This window comes from Eptatretus burgeri, chromosome 2 (genome assembly GCF_056783735.1).
Source record: "Eptatretus burgeri isolate ZD-2024b chromosome 2, Ebu_testis_v1, whole genome shotgun sequence".
Taxonomy (NCBI): domain Eukaryota; kingdom Metazoa; phylum Chordata; class Myxini; order Myxiniformes; family Myxinidae; genus Eptatretus; species Eptatretus burgeri.
The window spans coordinates 144,755,026-144,778,325 of NC_140962.1; the positions used below are offsets into that span (position 1 = coordinate 144,755,026).

The window sequence follows — 23,300 nt, forward strand, 5'->3', positions numbered from 1 at the left end:
GGAGCTAGTCACAGGTGGGTCTTTCGACCACACCACAATCGTGCCAATCGGCCACCCGCGCAGGATAGGGTTGTTCGCCAAACCCGACCTACCTAAGTACCTGCGCGGGTAGTTAACCGGGCGATCGTACCTCGCCGCTGGCCGGCCTAGGACACGAACCGCTTAAGCGGTCCGTTCCGTGCTTCAGTGATAACCGAGCGGTGTTATCGCCGGCCACGACGGACGTGATTATTTACCGGGTGCTTACACCTTTCTACCAATTCCTTCCGTGATGCAAGATGGAACTTTCAAACAAAGGAAAGGACGCAATGAAACGGGGAACAGTTCGACAAGCACATTTATTGAAACCACACGAATGGAGGCAAAGTAATGAATAACAGTCATGCACGTATGTACAGCACACAAATAGAAATGCAAAGAAAGAATTATGACCGACTGAAGCAATGTACACACATGCACAGTCACTTCGGCAGTTCTAACTTGTTGGACACGGCGCCACAGCATGCATACAAAAACCCAAAGAAATAAGTGGAAGAGAAAGGACTTCCCATTTTGTGGCGGGTGAGTCCCTCTCCCATGACCGTCAGCGTGGTCGCGCCTCACCCCGACCTCTCGCGGCCGGCGAACCCTCTCCGGCACTCCTCGTCCGGACACGCAGGTCCACCACACAACCGGCGCTGCCGCGTCTCCCGTCCGTCCGTGTCTCCACCTTAAACGTGGTGCCAACCAAACTGCTTGCGCGGAGCACGCCGGAGAGGGCTCGCTGACCACTAAATAACGGTGGGGAAATCTAACTACACATATACTTATCGTCATAACTGATCAAAGGTCCTTTATGGTGGTCTGCGAATTTCCACAGCCATAACAATATACCCCAAAGGAACCTCCATGCCAAATATCAGCATACTAGTACACATATTAAATGAATGGCAAGCTTCTAAATAACTTGCACCAAAAACTTTAACATTTTCACGCTCACGCTGACGCTGACGCTCACACCGGGGGTATCGCAATAGCTCTCTGTTCTTCGAACAGGCGAGCTAAAAACTTCATCCAAACAAAAATGCGATAAAATGTTTGTACAGTACAAAACATGTCTGCAAATAACATGCCAACCTTTGCAGGCTCCTGTTGCACGAGATCCACATACACTTGCAAAAACTTGTGTAGGCCACAGATGTTTTTGACGCTGAAGCCAGACTTCCAAAACACCTCGTCATGAACTGGACTATGCATCAGCAATTCGAGTGCAAAAAGAAGAATCTCACAGCTTTCTAACACGCGTGCATCATTTGAGCAGTCCAGAAATTTGAGGCGGCATGCCAACGGGGCAAAAGTCGGAACTTTTTGCAGCTCAGGCTCAGCAGAAGAAATGTCAAGCAAAGCATAGCAAATGTCCATAGCCAACAAAAGGGGCACTTCCACAACAGCTAGTTTTGTAAAGTTTTCATGCAATTGCACAGCGATGACAGGTTTCAGTTTGGCAGGCCCAGCAATAGCCACCAGTTTTGCCTGTTCCAGAAGCAGGTGAAATTGCAGAAACTGTTGCTGAGAGTTTGGGAGGTATATCTGGCTGACTACCATCTGTCGGAATGGAGAGAAGAGGTTCGATTCGAAAGTAATCAGTTCATCGGAAGTCAAATCTTTGAGGTCTTCCTTGAACTTGAATACCGCTGCCAGATTTTGCATCACCAGTGTTGGCAATACAGCAGTCAGCTTTTCCTCTTCATTTACTTTTCTCCCAGAATATTCAGAAAGTACAAGACATTTCAATGCTTCTGCGCTTGCAGCCAATGCCTTAGGTCACAGATCTGTCTGTGCAGCAGCTTTCCACATAAGGTTGCGAGAAAATTTGATGAGCACGTCATAATCACATTTCAACCGAGCATTGTTCACACATATAGGCTGCCAGCGAAGTAAACCAGCCAATAGCTCCTGAAACAATGACACTGCAGCATCCACCTCACGGTTCTGGAACAGTGATTTTACCAGATCGTTAAGGATCTTCTCTGGGATGTCCCCCAAGTGCCGCACACATGCTCGCAACACGTGATCACAAACGGTGTGCAATTTTGTGATCTCTGTCGAGCAGTCTTGCTGCATGACTGCAGCCACTTGGACCTGGAGAAACAGAACAATCTTTCAGCAAACAACACTCAAAATCAACGACTGAAGGGCAAAGAAAATCTCATGGATGCAGTTAATGGTACACTGATAGCTTATGTGTTGTTGCAAATATGGTACACTTGTTAAATATGGTTAAAAATATGGTTGGTTGTTGCAAAAAATATTTGTTGCTGCAAATATGGTTAAAAAAAGAATACAAAAATTGATGTAAATCAGAAAGTTGGATTTTTTCTTCTTATTATTTTTCTTTACAGAAGTGAAGCTCATGGAAGGGCAAGATATAATTGGCAGTGACAAAAATAAGGGAATAAATGAACAAGAAAAGAGGAGAGGGAAGAAACAATCCAGAAAGTAAAATGGTCGAGTTTGGAGAGGTGAAAATGGAGAGCGAGCGATTTCCCACAATCATGGAAAACAGAGGGGATTCGGGAATTTGGTGTCTTGCAAGTGATTGCGTGCGTGCGAGGGGAGGAGGGACCTATTAAAAAAAAAAAAGACTGCCGTTGAACATACCACCACATCTCCATACTTCCTTTTCAGTGACCATACATGAATGTCATAGATTATGACCACACATGGATAACCCCTCACCCCCCCCCCCAAACCAACCAACCCCAAATTCTCAACCTCCCCAATCCCAGGTCCTCACCCTCCCTTTGCCAAACACAAAGCGTCAATTCCCTCCCCACCACCCCCCCAAGGAAAAGTTCTCAACCTCTCAACTCTGTCCTCCCTTCCTCACCCACCTCAAGGCAAACGAGCATTCCTACATCGAAAGAACATTCCAGGTAGTTATTTGGGCGGTGCATCGGGCAACAAATGCTGCCTCAGTCGCTGAGGCCTATCTTCACAAGGACTGCAACATCCATAAGCAACCTTTTAACTGTCACTTCGGCCATTTTACACCGAAGGAAAAATTTATAGGAAGGGCATGGTGATTGCAAACATGATGGCTTCAGACATTTAGCTTCGCATAGCAGTGAGCAACAATGTGGTAGCCATACAATTCTTACGCGCATGTGTGTTAGATCCATTGCCACCACCCACTTGTATGAATAGGAAATTAAAGGAACTCGACACCTCTCGTCCACGAATATTTCTCGTACATCCTATATTCTCGTGAGTACGATTTGCATTCAGGAACAGAACAATTATGGTTAACCATTGTGAAATTGCCACTCTTTCATCTAATTGCTGAAAATTATGTTTAAAAGACGACATTAATTCGATTTTGTGCTAATAACGGCAGGTGAAAAGTGCCCGGTGAGCCGAACCGAGTCACTGTAAAAACACACACACACACACACACACACACACACACACACACACACACACACACACACACACACACACACACACACACACACACACACACACACACACACACACACACACTGTGCAAAAGGTTTCATTTATCATTCATACGTCATTTTGAAAGTCACGTATTTGTCAATAATTGGTACAACAGGATAAGAGTTTAATTTAAATGACGATCAGATGATTCCGACTGGAGGATTAGGTTGTATGTGCAATTTGCATAAATCTGCAATCAATAGATTCAGGGTATTTCGCATTTGTTCAATCCTAAGTTAAAAGAAATTCTCACAAATGAGGGCTTGCGGACAGACCCACCACGAGGAGACCTTAAGACTTCATTTTTCTGTTGCCCATGACCATCATTTAAGCAAAAATACATTTAGGACTAATCAGACTTTTATGCAATTAAACACCCCAGGGCTCCAGGACGATTGATTCAACGATCGTTTGGTTCAGTCAAGTAAATACGCAATTTAAACCCTTAAATCCCAGAACCTCTCAAAAAGAGCTGGTCAAAAAGTCATGCATTCAGGCAGAGGTGAAGAGAAAAAGAAAGATACAGAAAGCAGGATAACTAGGGGTTGGTCCGCAACTCAATGGCACGGGCTGGTTCCACAGCATCCAATCTGTCTCTCCTAGATTGTGTGGAAGAAAAAGCTCAAAATCTTTGGAATCTCTCATGATGAGGCTGAAGCACAGGGTTGATGGCCGTCACATCGCAGGCCGGGCTGTGGTCTCTCTTCTTCCGTCTATGCTCCAAAATTGCTACAAGTGTTCTCTCAATCCTCCGGCACTCCCAATTTACTGCAGGATGCATGATCCAGCAACCCTCTCCTGGTTCAGCTTCCAAAATCTGCACACCTCGACTCATTTATTCCTCACTTCTCCCATCTATGGAACCCACCTGCCAAAGACTGTTCTGTCATACTCTTCCCTCTAAGAGTTCAAGCAAGCAGTGCACCGACATCTATCGTCCTAAGTTCCGATTCATGATATTACCCCCATTATACTTGGCAGTTTCAGTGTTTCTCTCCTCATCAGTATTTTTTTACCCCCCTGTTCATTCATTCCCTTGATGTTTGTCCCAAGTCAGTTCTACTTTGCTCTTCCATGAACCTTGCCCCGATAAAGAAAAGAGAATTGACAGACATCACGTATCGGCAAGTTATAGTCTGTTTTGGGAGAATTTAGTACCAAACGCACAGTGCAGAAGAGAGGAGAGGAGAGAGCCCAAGTGAAAAAAAAGGAAAAAATAAGCTCCAGTCGAGATAGTTGTAACTGGGTAAGAAAAAAAGAGGGCCATATAAATAGAGTGGAGGGAAATGACATACTACTTCCACATGTAATAAATAAATAACCCCATTTCTACTTTGGAAAGTCATCTGCAGTAACAACATTACGGAAACTAGAATTGCACTCGGTGGAGCAAATACCTCCGCCGGAATGATAGGCCGGATCTGGATTTGGACGTGAACCAAAATCGAATTGGCTTGTTCTTGTCACCTACCAAACTTATCCACCAAGTATTGTCACAACTCGTCCACTTTGAGACATTGTGCTCGATATCGTTTTTGACCGCACCTCACAATAGTGAAGAATCAATTAAAAAAAACAAATATATAAATATAAATATAATTAATTCCCAGATCCAGATTTGCACCAAAAATCTAATCATTTCATCCTTGTTACACATCCAACCTGTCCACTAAATTTCATCCGAATCCATCCACAACTTTTGGAGATATCATGCTGTATGATCAGTTTTAGCCCAATCAGTCAATGGTGAAGAATCGCTTTAAAAAAAAAACAATAAATTCGCAAATCCAGATCCAAATTTGGATCGTCACCAAAATCTCATTTTATTCGTCCATGTCACACATCCAACCTCCACCAAATTTCATCCGAATCCGTTCATAACTTTTTGAGATATCCTGCACACAAACAGACAGGGGTGAAAACACAACCACCGTCCATCGCAGATGGTGGAAGTAACAAAGGAAACTAGAAGGGCACTCAGTAGAGTGCATACCTCTGCCACATAATGCCTGATCCACGAGAACGTATCCGGCCCAATACATTTTGAAATATCGTGCTGTACAGCACTATATCGTTTTTGGCCCCATCTCTCAATGGTGAAGAATCACTTTAAAAATTAAATAATTCTCGTATCCAGATCCGGATTTGGATCTTCACCAAAATCGAACCAATTCTTCCTTGTCACACACCCAACCTGTCCACAAAATTTCATCCGGGTCCATCGACAACTTTTTGAGATATCCTGTACACAAACGAACAAGCAGACAGACAAACAAACAAACAAACAAGCAGTAATAGACTGGTACTTACGAAATCGTCAACTTGACCTCTCACCTTGTCTAATAAAACTGTCTCCAGAGAAGGTAGCGACACAAACCAGAAGTTTCTACAATTATTCTGTACCAAACCATCAAAAATCGAATGTTTGACCTCACTGTGACCTTGACCTTTGACCGATTTTAACTTGAGTAATTCGACTGCACGCAGTCGACGGGTATGCCTCCGCTCTCCCGCACAAACACTTGAGTATTGACATATTTGACCCATTGGACTTTATCATATCTGGCCCAAAATCTAATCACTTAATTGCCCTGTCTAACTTTACCGTTGTATCAAGTTTGATGAATTCCTGTCCAATATTTCATGAGTTAGGGCGTAAACAGTAAAATTTCAGAGTTTGACCTTGACCTTTGACCTTTATCACATCCGGTCCAAAATCTAATCACTTAATTGCCCCGTCTTACTTTACCTTTTCACCAAGTTTGATGAAATTCTACAATTTGAAAAGCGAGATACAAGCGAAAATAGCTTTAAAAACCTCGTCAAAGTGGGTCTGTCGTCGGACGTGGGACAAGCACCTTGTAAAATGTCCGGGTGCTCACCGCAGGTGAAGCACCTCATCGTCTCCCTCGGTAAATCATGAACATCGTATAATATTCGATTTTCAACAACCGGCGTTGCTGAGGCATTGATCGACTGGGCATTGTTCTTTAAAACGAGAGAACAATGTCGTGGGGAAGACAAAATGTGGCGAACCGTGGAATGAGGAACGCAAACGAAAAGGACTCACGGCAACGATAACTCCATTCCTACTATTACTGAAGAGAACCTGTCGCGAACAAAACCTGCAGGCGAAGGTGAAAACATGGCAAGCAGAGCACAGGCCTCAAAAAACACGTGGTTCTTTAGGCCAAACTACACACACTGACTCGCCTCTCTCTCTCTCTCTCTCTCTCTCTCTCTCTCTCTCTCTCTCTCTCTCTCTCTCTCTCTCTCTCTCTCTCTCTCTCTCTCTCTCTCTCTCTCTCTCTCTGTCTGTCTGTCTGTCTGTCTCTGTCTCTGTCTCTGTCTCTGTCTCTGTCTCTGTCTCTGTCTCTGTCTCTGTCTCTGTCTCTGTCTCTGTCTCTGTCTCTGTCTCTGTCTCTGTCTCTGTCTCTGTCTCTGTCTCTGTCTCTGTCTCTGTCTCTGTCTCTGTCTCTGTCTCTGTCTCTGTCTCTGTCTCTGTCTCTGTCTCTGTCTCTGTCTCTGTCTCTGTCTCTGTCTCTGTCTCTGTCTCTCTCTGTCTCAGAGAAGAGAAGAAAACACGGGGGGGAAACTCACCAGCACTTGCAAGGACACAGTGACACACACACACACACACACACACACACACACACACACACACACACACACACACACACACACACACACACACACACACACACCTGCCAACCCTTTTTGAAGGAAGGGCGGTAGGCTGGCGTGTGACGCAGTCGATCGAAAGTTTAAATTTTTTTAGCCGCGTCTCACGAAGCGAACACTGACTCAAAGAGAGGTTGTTGTTGTTGTTGTTGTTGTTGTTGTTGTTGTTGTTGTTGTTGTTGTTGTTGTTGTTGTTGTTGTTGTTGTTGTTGTTGTTGTTGTTGTTGTTGTTGTTGTTGTTGTTGTTGTTGTTGTTGTTGTTGTTGTTCTTCTTCTTCTTCTTCTTTTAGGACTCGGCTCTTTTACATACAGGATCTGGATCTCCTTAAATACTAAACACCTGTACACATCCTCGCATTGAGGGTGCCTTTTGAGAGCGTCTATCATGAACTTTTAAATATCCTTCCGGTTCTGGGTTTGAAACATTGGCAGGTCTCCGTGGGGGCTCCCTGCTGACGATTTGTTGGGAGTGTATGAGGTGCAGTGGGACGCAAGAAGCACGCGGGCCAGCATCAACTCCGCTTTATTGCGCGACCAGAAATAATCGTCCACATTTGGTCCACGTGCCGCTTCCACACATCCCCACCATCAGTCCGCACCATGCAATTCGCCGGCCCCAGCACCACAGAGACCACCGCGGGCACCCATTTGGAACCGTGGAAATAATCGCGCACCATTACCCGCTGCCCCACCTCGAAGCTGCGCAGCCGCGTCGGACGCGACATTGCCCCACTCCCCGACCCTCCAGGTCGCAGCAAATCCAGCCTGGACCGCAATGCCTGTCCATAGAGACGAATGGCAGGCGAATCACCCGTGACAGGATGAACTGCGTTCCTGTAATGGAGAAAAAAGACATCGACCACCGTCTGCACAGGTGCAACACCCCCCCTGCGCAAAGCCCGCTTCAACATCTTGACAAACGACTCAGCTTGGCCATTCGTCTCAGGATGATATGGTGCGGACCTTAGATGTCGAATACCATTCTGGCGCATAAACTCATCAAATACACCCGCGATGAACTGCGGACCATTATCAGAGACCAGGATCTCCGGCAACCCTTTATTAGCAAAGATCGTCCGCAGTTTCTCTACTGTAATGTTTGCTGATGTATGCTGCATTACTACAACCTCCGGCCATTTAGAGAATGCATCGATCACAATCAAAAACATTTTGCCATTAACCGGCCCCGCAAAATCTACATGGACCCTCTGCCAAGCTCGGTCTGGCACAGGCCAGAGACCCGAAGCTCGACGTGGGTTATCAGCATCTGTCTGGCACGTGGCGCAACGCTTAACCAACTGCTCAATGTCTTTGTCCAACCCCGGCCACCACAACAGGCTACTAGCAAGACTTGATCTTCACGATGCCAAGGTGACTGACATGCAGTTCTTCCAAACACCGCTGCCTGAACCTCGGTGGAATCACCGTCCTCATTCCCCACATTACGCACCGTTGGACCAATGACAGCTCCGCTGCACGTGACGTGAAAGGTTGAAATGCCGGTGTCGAAGGCAGATCGCTCCAATTCCCCGTAGAAATCGCCTGGACGACACGGGCAAGCACCGGATCACGAGCCGATTCCACCGCGACCTGCCTGGCCATGACCGGCCCGCTTTGGACCTGGCCCAGCGCGAACACATCGACCCGGTCGCCCAACTCAGACGCAGCTGGACCCTCTGCACACGGCAAGCGAGAGAGCCCGTTGCAGTTAGCATGCTTCTCGGTGCTTCGGAACTGAATATCATAATCGTAAGCACCTAGAAACAGACACCACCGCTGTATTCGCGCGGCTGCTACCACCGGCACCCCGCGTTCGGGTCTCAGGATGAATTGAAGCGGTTTGTGATCCGTCTGCAAAGTGAAATGCCGCCCCAGCAGGTATTGATGAAACCTCCGCACACCCCAGACGAGGCTGAGAGCCTCATGCTCAATCTGGGCATATCCGCGCTCTGCTGTGGACAGGGTCCGGGAAGCAAAACAAACAGGCCGCTCGGAACCATCGTCCATCCTGTGGGAGAGCACTGCCCCGATGCCATATGCAGAGCTGTCACATGCCAATAGGAGCGGACGCGCAGGCTCATAGTGCACGAGGACCGTATCCTCTGTGAGCAGCCGCTTGACGCGGTCGAACGACGCCTGGTGTGCAGGCCCCAAGCCCAGCGCTCGTCCTTCTTGAGCAACCGCGTTAACGGCACAAGTTGTGAGCTGAGCCCGCGCACGAACCTTTGGTAATACGGGGCCATACCAATGAACGAGCGCAGCTGCGTCTTGTCGCGAGGCGGTGGCATGTGCTGAATCGCCTCCACCTTCCGAGGACCTTTCAACAGCCCCTCCGGCGTGATGATGTGCCCGAGGTATTCCAAGCGCTGCTTGAAGAACGCGCACTTGTCCCTGTTCAAGCGCAGGCCGCACGCTTCTAACTTTGTCAGCACTTGGGTAATGTTCGCAAGATGCTCGTCCGCCGTTTTCCCCGCAATGAGCACATCGTCCAGGTAGGTCTGAGCGGGCAGGCCAATGCAAACCTGATCCATGGCTTTCTGCCACAAAGCTCGGGCCGAAGCAATCCCAAAACAGAGTCGGGTATATCGATAGAGTCCTTGACACGTGTTGATTGTCAAAAGCTCGCTACTCCCGGGATCCATCGGCAGGTGAAAATATGCATCACGCAGGTCTAGCTTTGTGAAGTATTGACTCCCCGCCAATCGCGCAGATATTTCATCGATTGACGGCAATGGATATTGCTCAACGCTGAGCCCCGGGTTAACCGTGGATTTGAAGTCCCCGCACAATCGGACGTCTCCATTCCGTTTCAGCACCGTGACAACCGGGGTGGCCCAATCCGAGCACGACACCCGTTCGATCACTCCACAGGCCTCCAGCCTATCCAGTTCACCCTTGACCTTGTCCCGCAGGGCATACGGCACCGGACGTGGTTTACAAAACCGAGGAACCACCCCCTCCTTCAAGAAGAGTTTTGCCTCCATGCCCTTGAGTTTCCCAAGGTCATCGCTAAACAACCCTTGATGTCTTTGAAGAATCTCCTCCAACTGATCCTCCCACTGGCTCGGCACGGGTTGCACAAGGTGAACTGCGGCCCAGTCTAGCCTGATGCGGGCCATCCAATCTCGGCCGAGGAGAGACGGCCCCCTCCCCCGCACGACGTACACCCGAAGCGTGGCGACCTGGCCTTGATACCGCACAGACACGTCTGCCATCCCGACTGGCGTTATCTTCTCGCGGGTGTACGTGAACAGCGTGAGGTTTGACCTGATAAGCTTCAGGCCGTTGAGTCTACGCGCGGTCTGTTCGCCTATGAGCGACACCGCTGCTCCCGTATCGACCTGGAACGTGATCGGCGTTTCGTTCACTTCGACTTCCACCGTCATCGGGCGCGCCGTCGCCGAGCCAATTGAAAACAGGCTCAACAACGGCCGCTGGTTCCGCCCCGAGTCGCCTCGCACATCGCCGTCCATGACCTTAACGGTGGCCGTCGCCCCACGGCACACACGCGCCAAATGACCCACCTTGTGACAATTCAAACACACGTTGCTTTTGCACGGGCATGCACGGCGCAGGTGTCGACCTCCACATCCCAAGCACGTCCGCGGGGTCACCCCACCGCACGCGCGGCCGCGTGGCGACGTCCGACCCGCATCGAAGGTCGTGCGCGCGTCCCGGGGTGCTCGCGACCCCGCGTTGCCGGTGATGGCTCGAACATCCCCGCGAGTCTGCTCGACCGCCGTAGCCGTGCTGACCGCCGAGTCGAATGTAATGGCTTCACCCTTCAACCGTAAAACCGCTGAAACCATCTTCGCATCTCGTAAACCAGCAATAAAACGATCTCTGAGCCGAGCTGGCCGCTCCCCCGCCGTGAACTTGCAGGCCACGGAAGAACGCTTAATCCGCGCCACGAAATCAGCGACGCGCTCCTCTGCACCTTTCGAGAGGCGATCGAACTGGAATCGAGCGAGCTGTAATGACTTCTCCAGCGCCATGTGTGCTTTCATTTTCTCCACAATGTCCCGAAACGACAGCTCGTCATCCCGGGGCCTGTTCGGTGCCACCAAATCACCCAGTAGCCGATAATGCTCCGGCGAAAGCGAAGCGAGCAAGATCGACTTCTGCTTGCTCTCGTCGACCACATCGTTCGCGTGGAAATAGCATTCCAATTGCTCCGAAAACAATTCGAAGTCGTCTCCGTCGAAAACGGGCACAAGTCCGTATTCAACCATCCTCGTCAGCCAACTAGAGTGTACGAGGTGCGGTGGGACGCAAGAAGCACGCGGGCCAGCATCAACTCCGCTTTATTGCGCGACCAGAAGTACACTCCTGCCACCCCTAGCGGGCGAGGCATGATATACGAAAACCCAACCACATCACACAGCACAGAAATGAAATGCAGTGTTTGTTGAAAGTGCGCCTCAGACATTCCTTCCAGAACCTTCTGTTGTTGAGGAACCCGCTGGAAAGTACGAACGACTGGCATTGCTTTAAGTCTCGTGTGAATAAGTGTTTAACAAGGTGTTAAATCCGTTCGCTTCACATAAATATTACAAATGTTTCTTGTATTTAATTAACTCGATTTGAGAGTCGAGTTCAATCACCACAACGCACAAGCTGTAATTACCAACGATGGTCAGACGAACAAAGGTGGTTTTATGTACTAATTGCAATAATAATAATAATTACTATTATGGATAAGTACAGAAACGAAAAAAATCAATCAACAATCAGCAGCGCACTGAGGGGCCATCGATTTAAACATACGCCTTGAGGACCATCTATTTAATACGTACGCCTTGAGGACCATCTATTTAATACGTACGCCTTGAGGACTATCTATTTAATACGTACGCGTTGAGGACCATCTATTTAATACATACACGTTGAGGACTATTTATTTAATAGGTACGTGTTGAGAACCATCTATTTAATACGTATGTGTTGAGAACCCAACCCAAAGATCACAAAACAATGTTGTGGACATTAAAATAAGGAAACAGTATACGTGCTATAGCTTATTGGAGTTGGTTCGTCGAAGAAGGTCAAAAACCCGGTTCGATTCCCACAACTTTGAAAATTTGACCTTTGTGACCTTTAAAGGTCAAAGGTTAAGGATTATGACCTTTGGTGCAAAACTTCCTCTGGAACATTCCAGGAACAATATAACGTCATATAGGCTATATGGCATTTCACACTCATCGGATTATCCATACTTTGATGAAATCAGCGTAAAAACAAACTTGAAGGGGGCGTCACGGGCAAGGTGTTCGAGATAGAGAAAAATGGTTTCAAGACTTTAGGTGGGGAATGACCTCAAGATTATGCATAAAAAATATTGTCATCCTGGCTCTCAAAGTTTGGGCGGTCGTATGATTTTTATGTCAAAATACGAAATTTTCTAAGTTCGTGACCTTGTGACCTTGACCTTGGGATGAAAATGAAAAATCGAGCTCCGTGGGGCTATGTAGGTGCCTTTGTTCTAACCAAATACCGAAACCACTGTCAGATTCGACAAACCCCTTGGAGAAGATGGATTTTTATGTCAAAATCGCAATTTTCTAAGTTCATGACCTTGTGACCTTGACCTTGGGACGAAAATGAAAAATCGAGCTCTGTGGGGCTATGCAGGTGCCATTGGGATAACCAAACACCGAAACCCCTGCCAGATTCGACAAACCCCTCGGAGAAGAAAAAAATTTGTGTCAAAATTTGCAATTTTCTAAGTTCGTGACCTTGTGACCTTGACCTTGGGACGAAAATGAAAAATCGAGCTCCGTGGGGCTATGCAGGTGCCATTGCGCTAACCAAATGCCGAAACCACTGTCAGATTCGACAAACCCCCGAGGAGAAGATGCAAAATGAAATCGGCTACCCCCTAAAAACACGTTTTTTGGGCGTGGCTCCACCCATAATGGGCGCACCATGCCCATTTTCAGGAAAACACAACTAGATCATGATATAAACCTCCCACCAAAATTTTGTAAGGATCAGATCAAAACCCACGGAGCTATGCTCAGGACAGACAGACAGACAGACAGACAGACACACACACACAACAATAATGAATATAGTGGTCACTTATTTTTTCGTGAAAAATATTTTTTTGTGAACAAATATACGGTTGTAGTCTTTGTCTTGCTCGCGTCTTGTCCCTACCCCCATTCATTGCATCCTTGTATACGTGCATTGGTTGCATACAGGACTGCATGGCTGCATATGTGTCGTTTTGTGAATAAATGTCCTTGTTTAAATGTTAACCCGTTCGTAGCGTCCTTTTCCTTCAAATTGAACTGCCGTATTGCATTCAAAACTAGAGGGGGAGCACTCGGTAGAGTGCAAAACCTCCGCCGCCAATACTGCTGGGTCACTTCAGTGAACCTGATATCCTATTCATTGAAGGTCAAAACGGATCAGACTCTACTGAACCACGATTGAATAAACTAAACGAGATCAACGCGCATGTAGAAATGCCAAAAAAAAAATCGAATTTTTTTTGAAAAAAGGTGCAAAATTTGTTTTTTTTTCTCTAACAAATTTATATTTTTTGGGTTGGAAATCACTTAAAACATGTAGAAATGCAAAAAAAAAAAAAATTCAAATATTTTTTCAAAATGGCCGCCAGAGCGGCCATATTGGACTTTGGACCAAGTCCAAAATCTAATGGCATGATCCTTGGACTATACCTAATCCCCCCACCAAGTTTCGTCGAAATCCGTCCAGGAGTTTTTCCGTAATACTGTTCACAAACAAACAAACAAACAGACAGGGGTGAAAACACCTCCTTCCATCTTCGATGGCAGAGGTTAACGAGAGGGGGAGCACTCGGGCGAGTGCAAAACCTCCGCCGCTAATACTGCTGGGTCACTCAAGTAAACCTTATATCTTATTCATTAAATATGATGTCAACAGTGCTGACCGAGTTATAGTTCTTTTCTCCAACATTTTTTTTTGGGGGGGGGGGGTTGGAAATCACTTAAAACATGTAAAAATGCTAAAAAAAAAAAAAAAAAAAATTGAAATTTTCTTGAAAAAAAAGTTGCAAATTTTTTTTTCTCAAACAATTTTTCTTGGTGGGTGGAAATCACTTAAAACATGTAGAAATGCAAAAAAAAATTTTTCTTTTTTTTTTGGGGGGGGGGGGTTGGAAATCACTTAAAATATGAAGAAATGCAAAAAAACATCATTTTCTCTAACAATTTTTTTGGGGGGAGGGTAACAATTTTTTTTGGGGGGGAGGGTTGGAAATCACTTAAAACATGTAGAAATGCAAAAAAATATATTTTCTCTATTTTTTGGGGTGGGGGTAAAAAATTTGGGGGGGTTGGAAATCACTTAAAACATGTAGAAATGCAAAAAAAAAATTCTCTTTCATTTTGGGGGGGTGGGTAAAAAAAAACTTGGGGGGGGGGGTTGAAAATCACTTAAAACATGTAGAAATGCAAAAAAAAAGAAAAAATTTTCTCTAACAATTTTGGACCAGTCCAAAATTTAATGGCATGATCCTTGGACTATACCTAATCCCCCCACCAAGTTTCGTCGAAATCCGTCCAGGAGTTTTTCCGTAATACTGTTCACAAACAAACAAACAAACAGACAGGGGTGAAAACACCTCCTTCCATCTTCGATGGCAGAGGTTAACGAGAGGGGGAGCACTCGGGCGAGTGCAAAACCTCCGCCGCTAATACTGCTGGGTCACTCAAGTAAACCTTATATCTTATTCATTAAATATGATGTCAACAGTGCTGACCGAGTTATAGTTCTTTTCTCCAACATTTTTTTTTTTTTGGGGGGGGGGGGGTTGGAAATCACATAAAACATGTAAAAATGCTAAAAAAAAAAAAAAAAATATTGAAATTTTCTTGAAAAAAAAGTTGCGGAATTTTTTTTTCTCAAACAATTTTTCTTGGGGGGGTGGAAATCACTTAAAACATGTAGAAATGCAAAAAAAATTTTCCTTTTTTTTTTTGGGGGGGGGGGGGTTGGAAATCACTTAAAATATGTAGAAATGCAAAAAAAAATTTTCTCTAACAATTTCTTTGGGGGGGGTAACAATTTTTTTTGGGGGGGTGTTGGAAATCACTTAAAACATGTAGAAATGCAAAAAATATATATTTTCTCTATTTTTTTGGGGTGGGGGTAAAAAATTTGGGGGGGGGGGGTTGGAAATCACTTAAAACATGTAGAAATGCAAAAAAAAAATTCTCTTTCATTTTGGGGGGGTGGGTAAAAAAAAACTTGGGGGGGGGTTGGAAATCACTTAAAACATGTAGAAATGCAAAAAAAAAAGAAAAAATTTTCTCTAACAATTTTGGACCAGTCCAAAATTTAATGGCATGATCCTTGGACCATACCTAACCCCCCTACCAAATTTCGTCGAAATCCGTCGAGGAGTTTTTCCGTAATACTGTTCACAAACAAACAAACAAACAAACAAATTGAGGGCCATCTATTTAATACGTACGCACTGAGGGCATCTATTTAATACGTACGCGTTGAGGGCCCATCTATTTACTACGTACGTATTGAGGGCCATCTATTTAATATTTACGCACTGAGGGCCATCTATTTAATACGTACGCACTGGGGTCATCTATTTAATACTGTTACAGATTTCCACCAGCATCGGCATTCGCACGACCGCTTCAGTCAAATTGCAGTCACGCGCCCACCGAAGGCCGGAATCTAGTCTTGTTTGGCATTAACATTCCTCATGCTTGTTCTCCCATCATCACAAAAGTGAATGTTGAGCTTTTCAATGCAGTGTGAGAAGCAGCCGCCAGAAACAGGAGACAGACGAACACAAGGAATTTATAAGGAAATCTAACACGGGAGGAGGCCCATCATGCCTGCACCATATCAACAAGGAGGCCATTATTGAAGGGGGCCATCTCGCATGGCCCTGTTCATGCTTGAGGAGAGAAAAGCTTTCCGGACAACCCCGGAAACCAGCTGCAGATGTCTTTTAACGCACCATAAACTTGTCAATATTCTGTCCACGCTGCAGGGTTAATCGCTGAATTGTCGATATACCTACCTATTCGCGAGGACAGAAATACCGAGAGTTTATACCTCGACCGGAACTTGTACGGAACGAGCCGCGAGGCGTGCTCGTCCCGTGTGCGTTTTGCCGAGCGGTTTTAAATCGCCAAGTTCCGTCGGACCAGATTATCACTTTTATCGGCTTTAATAGCCAGTTAATTCCCCGAACGCGTAGTGGCCGTCAATGTAAGGAGAAAATTGATGCAACCAGCAGGCACAGGCTGCTGAACGGATCAGGATACAACAGGACAAACGGAACAGCAGAGACAGGGAGAGGGAGAAGAAACACCGACAGCAGAGTTGAAGGCCAAGGCAGAGGAAGGCTTGGACAAACAATGGCTGTATGGAGGCATGGGGGGCAGGAGAGGATGGATGGAGTGGACAAGATGGATGCGACTGAATTTACGACAAAATTCCACACCAAACGAACCAAAAACATTGTTTTCCCTCTACTCACCATAGTCACACACACACACACACACACACACACACACACACACACACACACACACACACACACACGCACGCACGCACGCACACACACACACACACACACACACACACACACACACACACACACACACACACACACACACACACACACACACACACACACACACACACACACACACACACACACACACACACACACACACCGGCAATCTTGCCACACGCAGCGGCCATCTTGCCACACCCAGCGGCCATCTTGCCACATCCAGCGGCCATCTTGCCACACCCAGCAGCCATCTTGCCACACCCAGCGGCCATCTTGCCACATACAGCGGCCATCTTGCCACACCCAGCAGCCATCTTGCCACACCCAGCAGCCATCTTGCCACACCCAGCGGCCATCTAGCCACATCCAGCGGCCATCTTGCCACACCCAGCAGCCATCTTGCCACACCCAGCGGCCATCTTGCCACATACAGCGGCCATCTTGCCACACCCAGCAGCCATCTTGCCACACCCAGCAGCCATCTTGCCACACCCAGCGGCCATCTTGCCATACCCAGCAGCCATCTTGCCACACCCAGCGCATCAACAGCCAGCAGGGGACGAGAGAGAAAGAGAGGCAGGGGGCTGCCACGGCGATTAAACCCGAACAAACGTCCAGCACTGTTGTCAAGATCCACCACCAGTGCGGAAGTGTCAAGAAGGCGGGAAGGGGTTTGATGGCGAGCTGACTGGAAAAGCATTGTTGGCATATCTGGTGACCTGCAAGACCGGTCTGTTTTGTGTCTCCCGACACTTCACCATGGAAAACACACACACACGCATACATACACACACACACACACACACACACACACACACACACACACACACACACACACACACACACACACACACACACACACACACACACACACGCACACACACGCACACCACGAGCACTCTCCTGGTCATCCTGTGTTCCTGACCTCATCAGGAATGGTCTGAAGGAGAGTTGCTATTGGAAACCGTTACCGGCTCAGACTCTCGGCAATGTGTGCTGATCAGGTTTTCTCCGTTGTTTTTATTCACATTCCATTCCTGTGGCCTCCATCCCCATTATTTATGAAACTTGTTCCTTTTAAAATCAGTTTATATTCCTTTTTGAGCCATATTCATGCATTCTCTGTTGGCGCGTGCATTCGTGTTGGTTGCCGTGACAACGGACGTTGGGAGTTTTTGCTCGGTATTGTGACGTCACACGCCATAATTTATGCAGTTCCGTGGATGGGGGAGACATCATCGTCTTGTTTTTCCCCTGAACTCATTGAAGCGATTTTCCTCGCACTGTGGATCCGATTTGCAGACAGGTCTGTGGACACGTTGTTTTTTTGTCGATCTATTTCTTCCCTCCATTAACCCAGTCACCTTTATGAATTGACTTTGCAGCTTCGTTCACACCACTCGACTCGACTGTTCATTCTTCTTCTTCTTTTATTCTTCTTCTTCTTCTTGCGTATGGAAGCGAAACTGCCGTGGTCGTTCGTTATCATTTCTTGGAAACGCGACTGTGTCGCTGATGCAGTGCCCCTCCGCAAGTACACACTGCGACTCATTTCGCCGACCTGGGAAGGATGGCAGGCTGAGTCAACCCCCTGGTGAATTAGTCACCGGTACGGGTGATCAGTGGTACACTGATGAGGTTTGAACTTCTTTTTGTGATGTAATCTGGTTTTGTAAAAGTGTAAAGTACTTCCACATACTTAGACATATAAGTATCATTGTGTGGTGTGTTGGACATGAACATACATCCTTGTTTGTATTGCTTTTGTTGAATTTAATTTTGCTGTAAAATTAATTTTTTTAATATTTGTTTTTATGGAGTGTTTTTTCTGGTGTGTTTTAACACTTTTAAAAAGTATACAAAGTCAGTCTCTGTGTCTCTGTCTCTGTCTCTGTGTCTATCTGTCTCTCTATCTCTCTCTGTCTCTCTCTCTCTCTCTCTCTCTCTCTCTCTCTCTCTCTCTCTCTCTCTCTCTCTCTCTCTCTCTCTCTCTCTCTCTCACACCCCTCCCCCCACCTCACACCACTTTCCACCCCCCCACACACACGCTCACGCTGTCTTCCCTACCCTCCCCCCACACTATTCTCCTGCCAAAGTCCCTCTACCACCATATAACTCTCTGGGAGTCGAGGAGAGGAAGGGCCGTCACAGAGTGTGCAATTTGGACAAATGAAAACTTTTTTCTTTTTTCAAAATCAGTCGGAACTACTGCTCGGATTAATTCAATTTTTATAAAAGCAATGAATCACCAAATCACGGCAGAAGATAGCCCTGAGGTATGCTCACTAACTCTAAGCTGTCTCACCTGCGTTCGAATCCCAACCCAGCTATAAACTGTCATCCCTGCGTTGCACTGGCAGGATGATTCATCAGTGTGCTTTGTTCATCCTATCATTTGTGCTCGGTCAAGGTTGTGGGTAGCATCATTTACTGGGAGAGCAGCCGTACCGGTGATGCAGTTCCCCCGATAGGTTAGCTTTTGAATGTGTTCAGGGTGCCGGAGATGGCTCGCCTGCTCTTCACGAATGACACCATGTGATCTTTAACGTCCACTAACTGTAATGCTGACAGTAGATAGACGGGGTGCACAGTATAACACCGATCCGATGGACGGCACAAACATTGATGAAACACTGGAATGACAGTTGAAGTTTAGAGTTGGGTGAGATTCGAACCCAGGACGTAGAAAGCTCGGATTTGTTAGAGTCTGAGGACAGCGTTAAGGTGAATATCTCACCATTTTGGAAAATGTCTGGCAGGATTGCTTCGACAAGGAACGTGCATTTACCTAAACGTTGTCTGACTTGGATTCGAATCTTGACCCAGCTGTAAACTCCTACCCTGGTTTTTAGATCCTCGTGGAGGATCTCTAAGTCTTTTAGACTGGGCAGAATCTGGGAAAATGTACATATTTAAAGTTATGGAGGCATATTCATGTTTACAGCTGGCAAACAACTATTTTTAGATGTATTTATATGTTCAAAATCGAACTAGGAGGTTTGCCCAGCTGCATTTTCAATGGTGAACCCATAAACTTGATAAATCAAAAATGGCCATCAGCAATACATGAAAAATTCATTTTTTTCATATCTGTGGTGCCAAACATGGTAAGAACATAAATAAAACATCTGTTTGTATCTTATTAGGTGCAAGGAATCCATTGAGCCCATTATTTAGACCCTGATATGTTAAGAAATCAAGATGGCCACCACATTAGGGCAAATTTTATCACCGACTGACTTTAAATGAGTGACTTAACTTTATCATAATATCATGGCTCAGATGTGGGATATACTTACTGTAAATGAATACAGCTATAGTTATATTTTGTCATTGATCAATGTAGAAGAGGGGTGCAGTTACCAATGAGTTTCACAATGAATGGGAAATCATAACTGAATTTTTGCATATCAATAAAGCAGAAATGGCTGGCAAGACTTTGTTAATTTATAAACTGCTTAAATCAAACATCAACACATGCATGATACATATCCTATAATGTTCATTAAAGCTGGTTACAGGTTGTAATGCTTCAAAACATGCACCACATTAAACACAGAATCCAGCATGGAGGAAGTCCACTCCAAAATGAGGTTCTCTTTATTGTGTCTTGCAAACATGACATGAGACGGTGAAAATAACGATCATGACGACTCCCTTTTCTTTTACAAAATAACTAGATACAACATCAACATTTCAAATCATACTTTATGATCTACTGAGAACGATCATGTCCCTGTATTCTTAAAATTTCAGTGCCTTTAGCAACTCAATGTTCAATTGTCCTTGTCATATTTTAGAATAGTCCTTTGATCCGATATGTGAATATAAACTTGAAAATTTAAGTTAAACACAGACTAGACAGGTCAAAAGACTTAACTGATAACATTGATTAAAACTGCAAATGTTCTGGTTTCCTGATATAATTATTACTTGATCAGATGCCTAATCAGAGTGTGGTCAGAGGTTACCAGCACTTGACCAACCGGTGGAGCATGGTCCTCAGCACAAGCTCTGATGATCAAATTATATGCTTTTCCAGATGGGTGGAATTGATTCTGGTTGGGTTGCAATGGATTTTGGTTTGGCTATCAAACTTTACAGAAATATAAGTATCTAACATCACAAAATATAAACTTTTATTTGTCCACAATTATATTGTATTGTTACATTACTACATGTGTGTGGAGGACTTAGTTTAAGTCCCATTAGGTAGAATGTTCCGACATTCGGCGGCATGCTTGTGGCATTTGCAAGCTTCAATGCATGGTAAGTGCATTTTCCTGCAACCACAGAGCTTACTCAGGCATCGCTTGGTGCATCCACATCCTTGTATTCGTCAACAGACCACTTGAGTTCCATCAACTTCGGATATAGCCCTCATCCACTGTTAGAACAAGATGTTCCTGTTCCATCAATTGAGCTCCATGCAACGCTCGCCTGACTACAGTGTTCAGCGTATCAATGTCATGTACAGGAGCCTGGATTATGGGAAGGTACCCCACTGATGTTTGCTCTGGATTGACCATGCTTGCCTTTTGATTGAAGGAAGTCGAAGAAGGCATTGGTTCCTGAGATGATCGCGTCATTGTGAATGCCATGTCAGTCGCATGGGCTTTCTTCGCTGACGGGCATTCGTCCATCGATTGTGTAAACGAACCAGGTGTAATCTCATCATTGTTTGGGCCTTCGGTGGTTCCACTGTTAGGTGCTGGCATTATGTCGTTCATAGCATCTGGGATGTGCAGTATTCCTGTATTGGAGAACTTGATACCATCAAGTAGATTAACTTTGGGTGGGCCTCTCTGCCATGCTGCAACCTGGGTTGCATGAAAAGTTGCTTTTCCATCCAAAGTGGCTTCATTTATGTCCACATTGTCAGTTGAAAAATGAACAACACGTCCTTCGACTAAGTTGGGAGGGACGACCGAGCCATTGTCATCCATGGTTGTTGGTGTTTTTTTCAGCTCGTGCCATGTCCAGCCTGATAACATCACGGTAACTCATCACGTGGCCAGCTTGATGAAACATGTCAACTAGCTCCTTCGAACGTGTTGTTTGGTGAAGACTACTTCCCATTCCAATGTGTTTTGGGATATAAATTTTGTCTCTGCGAGCAGTATAAATAAGATCTTGAGCAATGCTAAGTATTCTGGTTTGGCGGAGTGAATCATGTTTGTAATCACCATCACTGTTCACTTTATCCTCTAAGAGATGCTGTCCACCCAATAGTAAGTTGAGGAACATGTACAGACTGTCATAATCTAAGTTCGTAATCTCTTGCTGCACATAATCTCTTGCTCTGTCCTCACTGACTTCAATTCCATCAGGCTTCGGATGTGAGAACATATCACCTCTTATGCGTAGTGCAACATGCACCATGGAGAGAAACGAGTCATCCGTTTGATGCTTAAATGGGGGAATAGTGAGCTTTACACCATCATCCTTCACCATGTCAGATGATGGGATGTGGTGGAACTTGGTTGGGATGAGTAGTGTTCTGGGTTCTGTGCATGCTTCATCATGGAGAACTATAACTTCATACACACCATCCACACGTTCAGCTAACTTATCTTTGAATGTGCTCCTTTGACTCATAAATGATGATGGAATGGTGATGTCCGTTTCACTAGCTAGTGTACAATGTCTTTCCCACACATCTGTAATCTCTAGAATATCAGCATGTGATGCTAATTGCTCAAGCTCATGACAAAGCCAAAGCAATACGACATCACTGGCATTTAGTGCTGATTTGCTTATTTTGTCAGTGCAACGTTTGAACCTGACATGGCAGGTATTGTGATGTTTGCCATCAGCTGCTATGAGATCATTTACACAAGCCAGTTGTGTCCTCAAACTCGGGTCATGCTTGGCTGCTTCTGGGATTCCTTTGCTAACTTGCTTCTTCTGTATAAGGTGGACTTTTTCCTTGGTCTCTCGTTGGCAAAATATGCACAAGTTCCAGTTGATCTGTGTCACCTTACTTCGTAGGAGGATTTTTTCCTCAAGGGTTGTGGGGGATGAAGAACTCCATTGAATCTGATCAAGTGTTATATCTGCAGCTTTTAGTCTTTCGAGTTTGTAAGCACTTGTATAGGAGGCACGGCATCCATTGTGACATGTTATTGATGGAGAAGAACATGCAGCGAACACATCAGTAAGCCGATCAGTTGCAGATCGAAAATTGTCATTCTATAACTTCAGTCGAATTTGTCTTGCATTATGGATTGTCTTAAGGCCATCACATGTACAGTCGTTGTAACACGGTGTTGTTTGTTTTCTTCTTGAAATACTATACATTTGTCATAATTTAACAAAACTCCCCGTTTTCTTGAAGCTGGATCAGCATCCATTGCTACAAGTCATATAGCCACATGCCTGCAAAGACAGATAAAACATTTTAGTGTAGACCAGGTTCCTCATGAGATATGCCTATTTCTGCACCAAGAGGTCAAAATATGACCTTGACCTTTGTCCCAATGCATAACCTTGACCTACATTCAACTTAAAACATATTCCAACTGATCAAGCATGTGTGAAAACCCAAATATAGACATCAACATCATTGATATTGGTCAAGTAGTTGTTGAGATTCAATAAT

The 23,300-nt window shown here is 45.5% G+C and overlaps 1 long non-coding RNA gene across 1 annotated transcript; it reads right to left on the reverse strand.

Moving 5' to 3' along the window:
- Positions 1 to 319: 319 nt before the first annotated feature.
- LOC147033421 (uncharacterized) lies at positions 320 to 7,122 on the reverse strand. The gene is made up of 2 exons (XR_015052318.1): positions 7,081 to 7,122; positions 320 to 2,121 (listed from the first exon to the last, which is right to left on the reverse strand). It is a non-coding gene; the product is annotated as an uncharacterized LOC147033421 (long non-coding RNA).
- Positions 7,123 to 23,300: the final 16,178 nt, after the last annotated feature.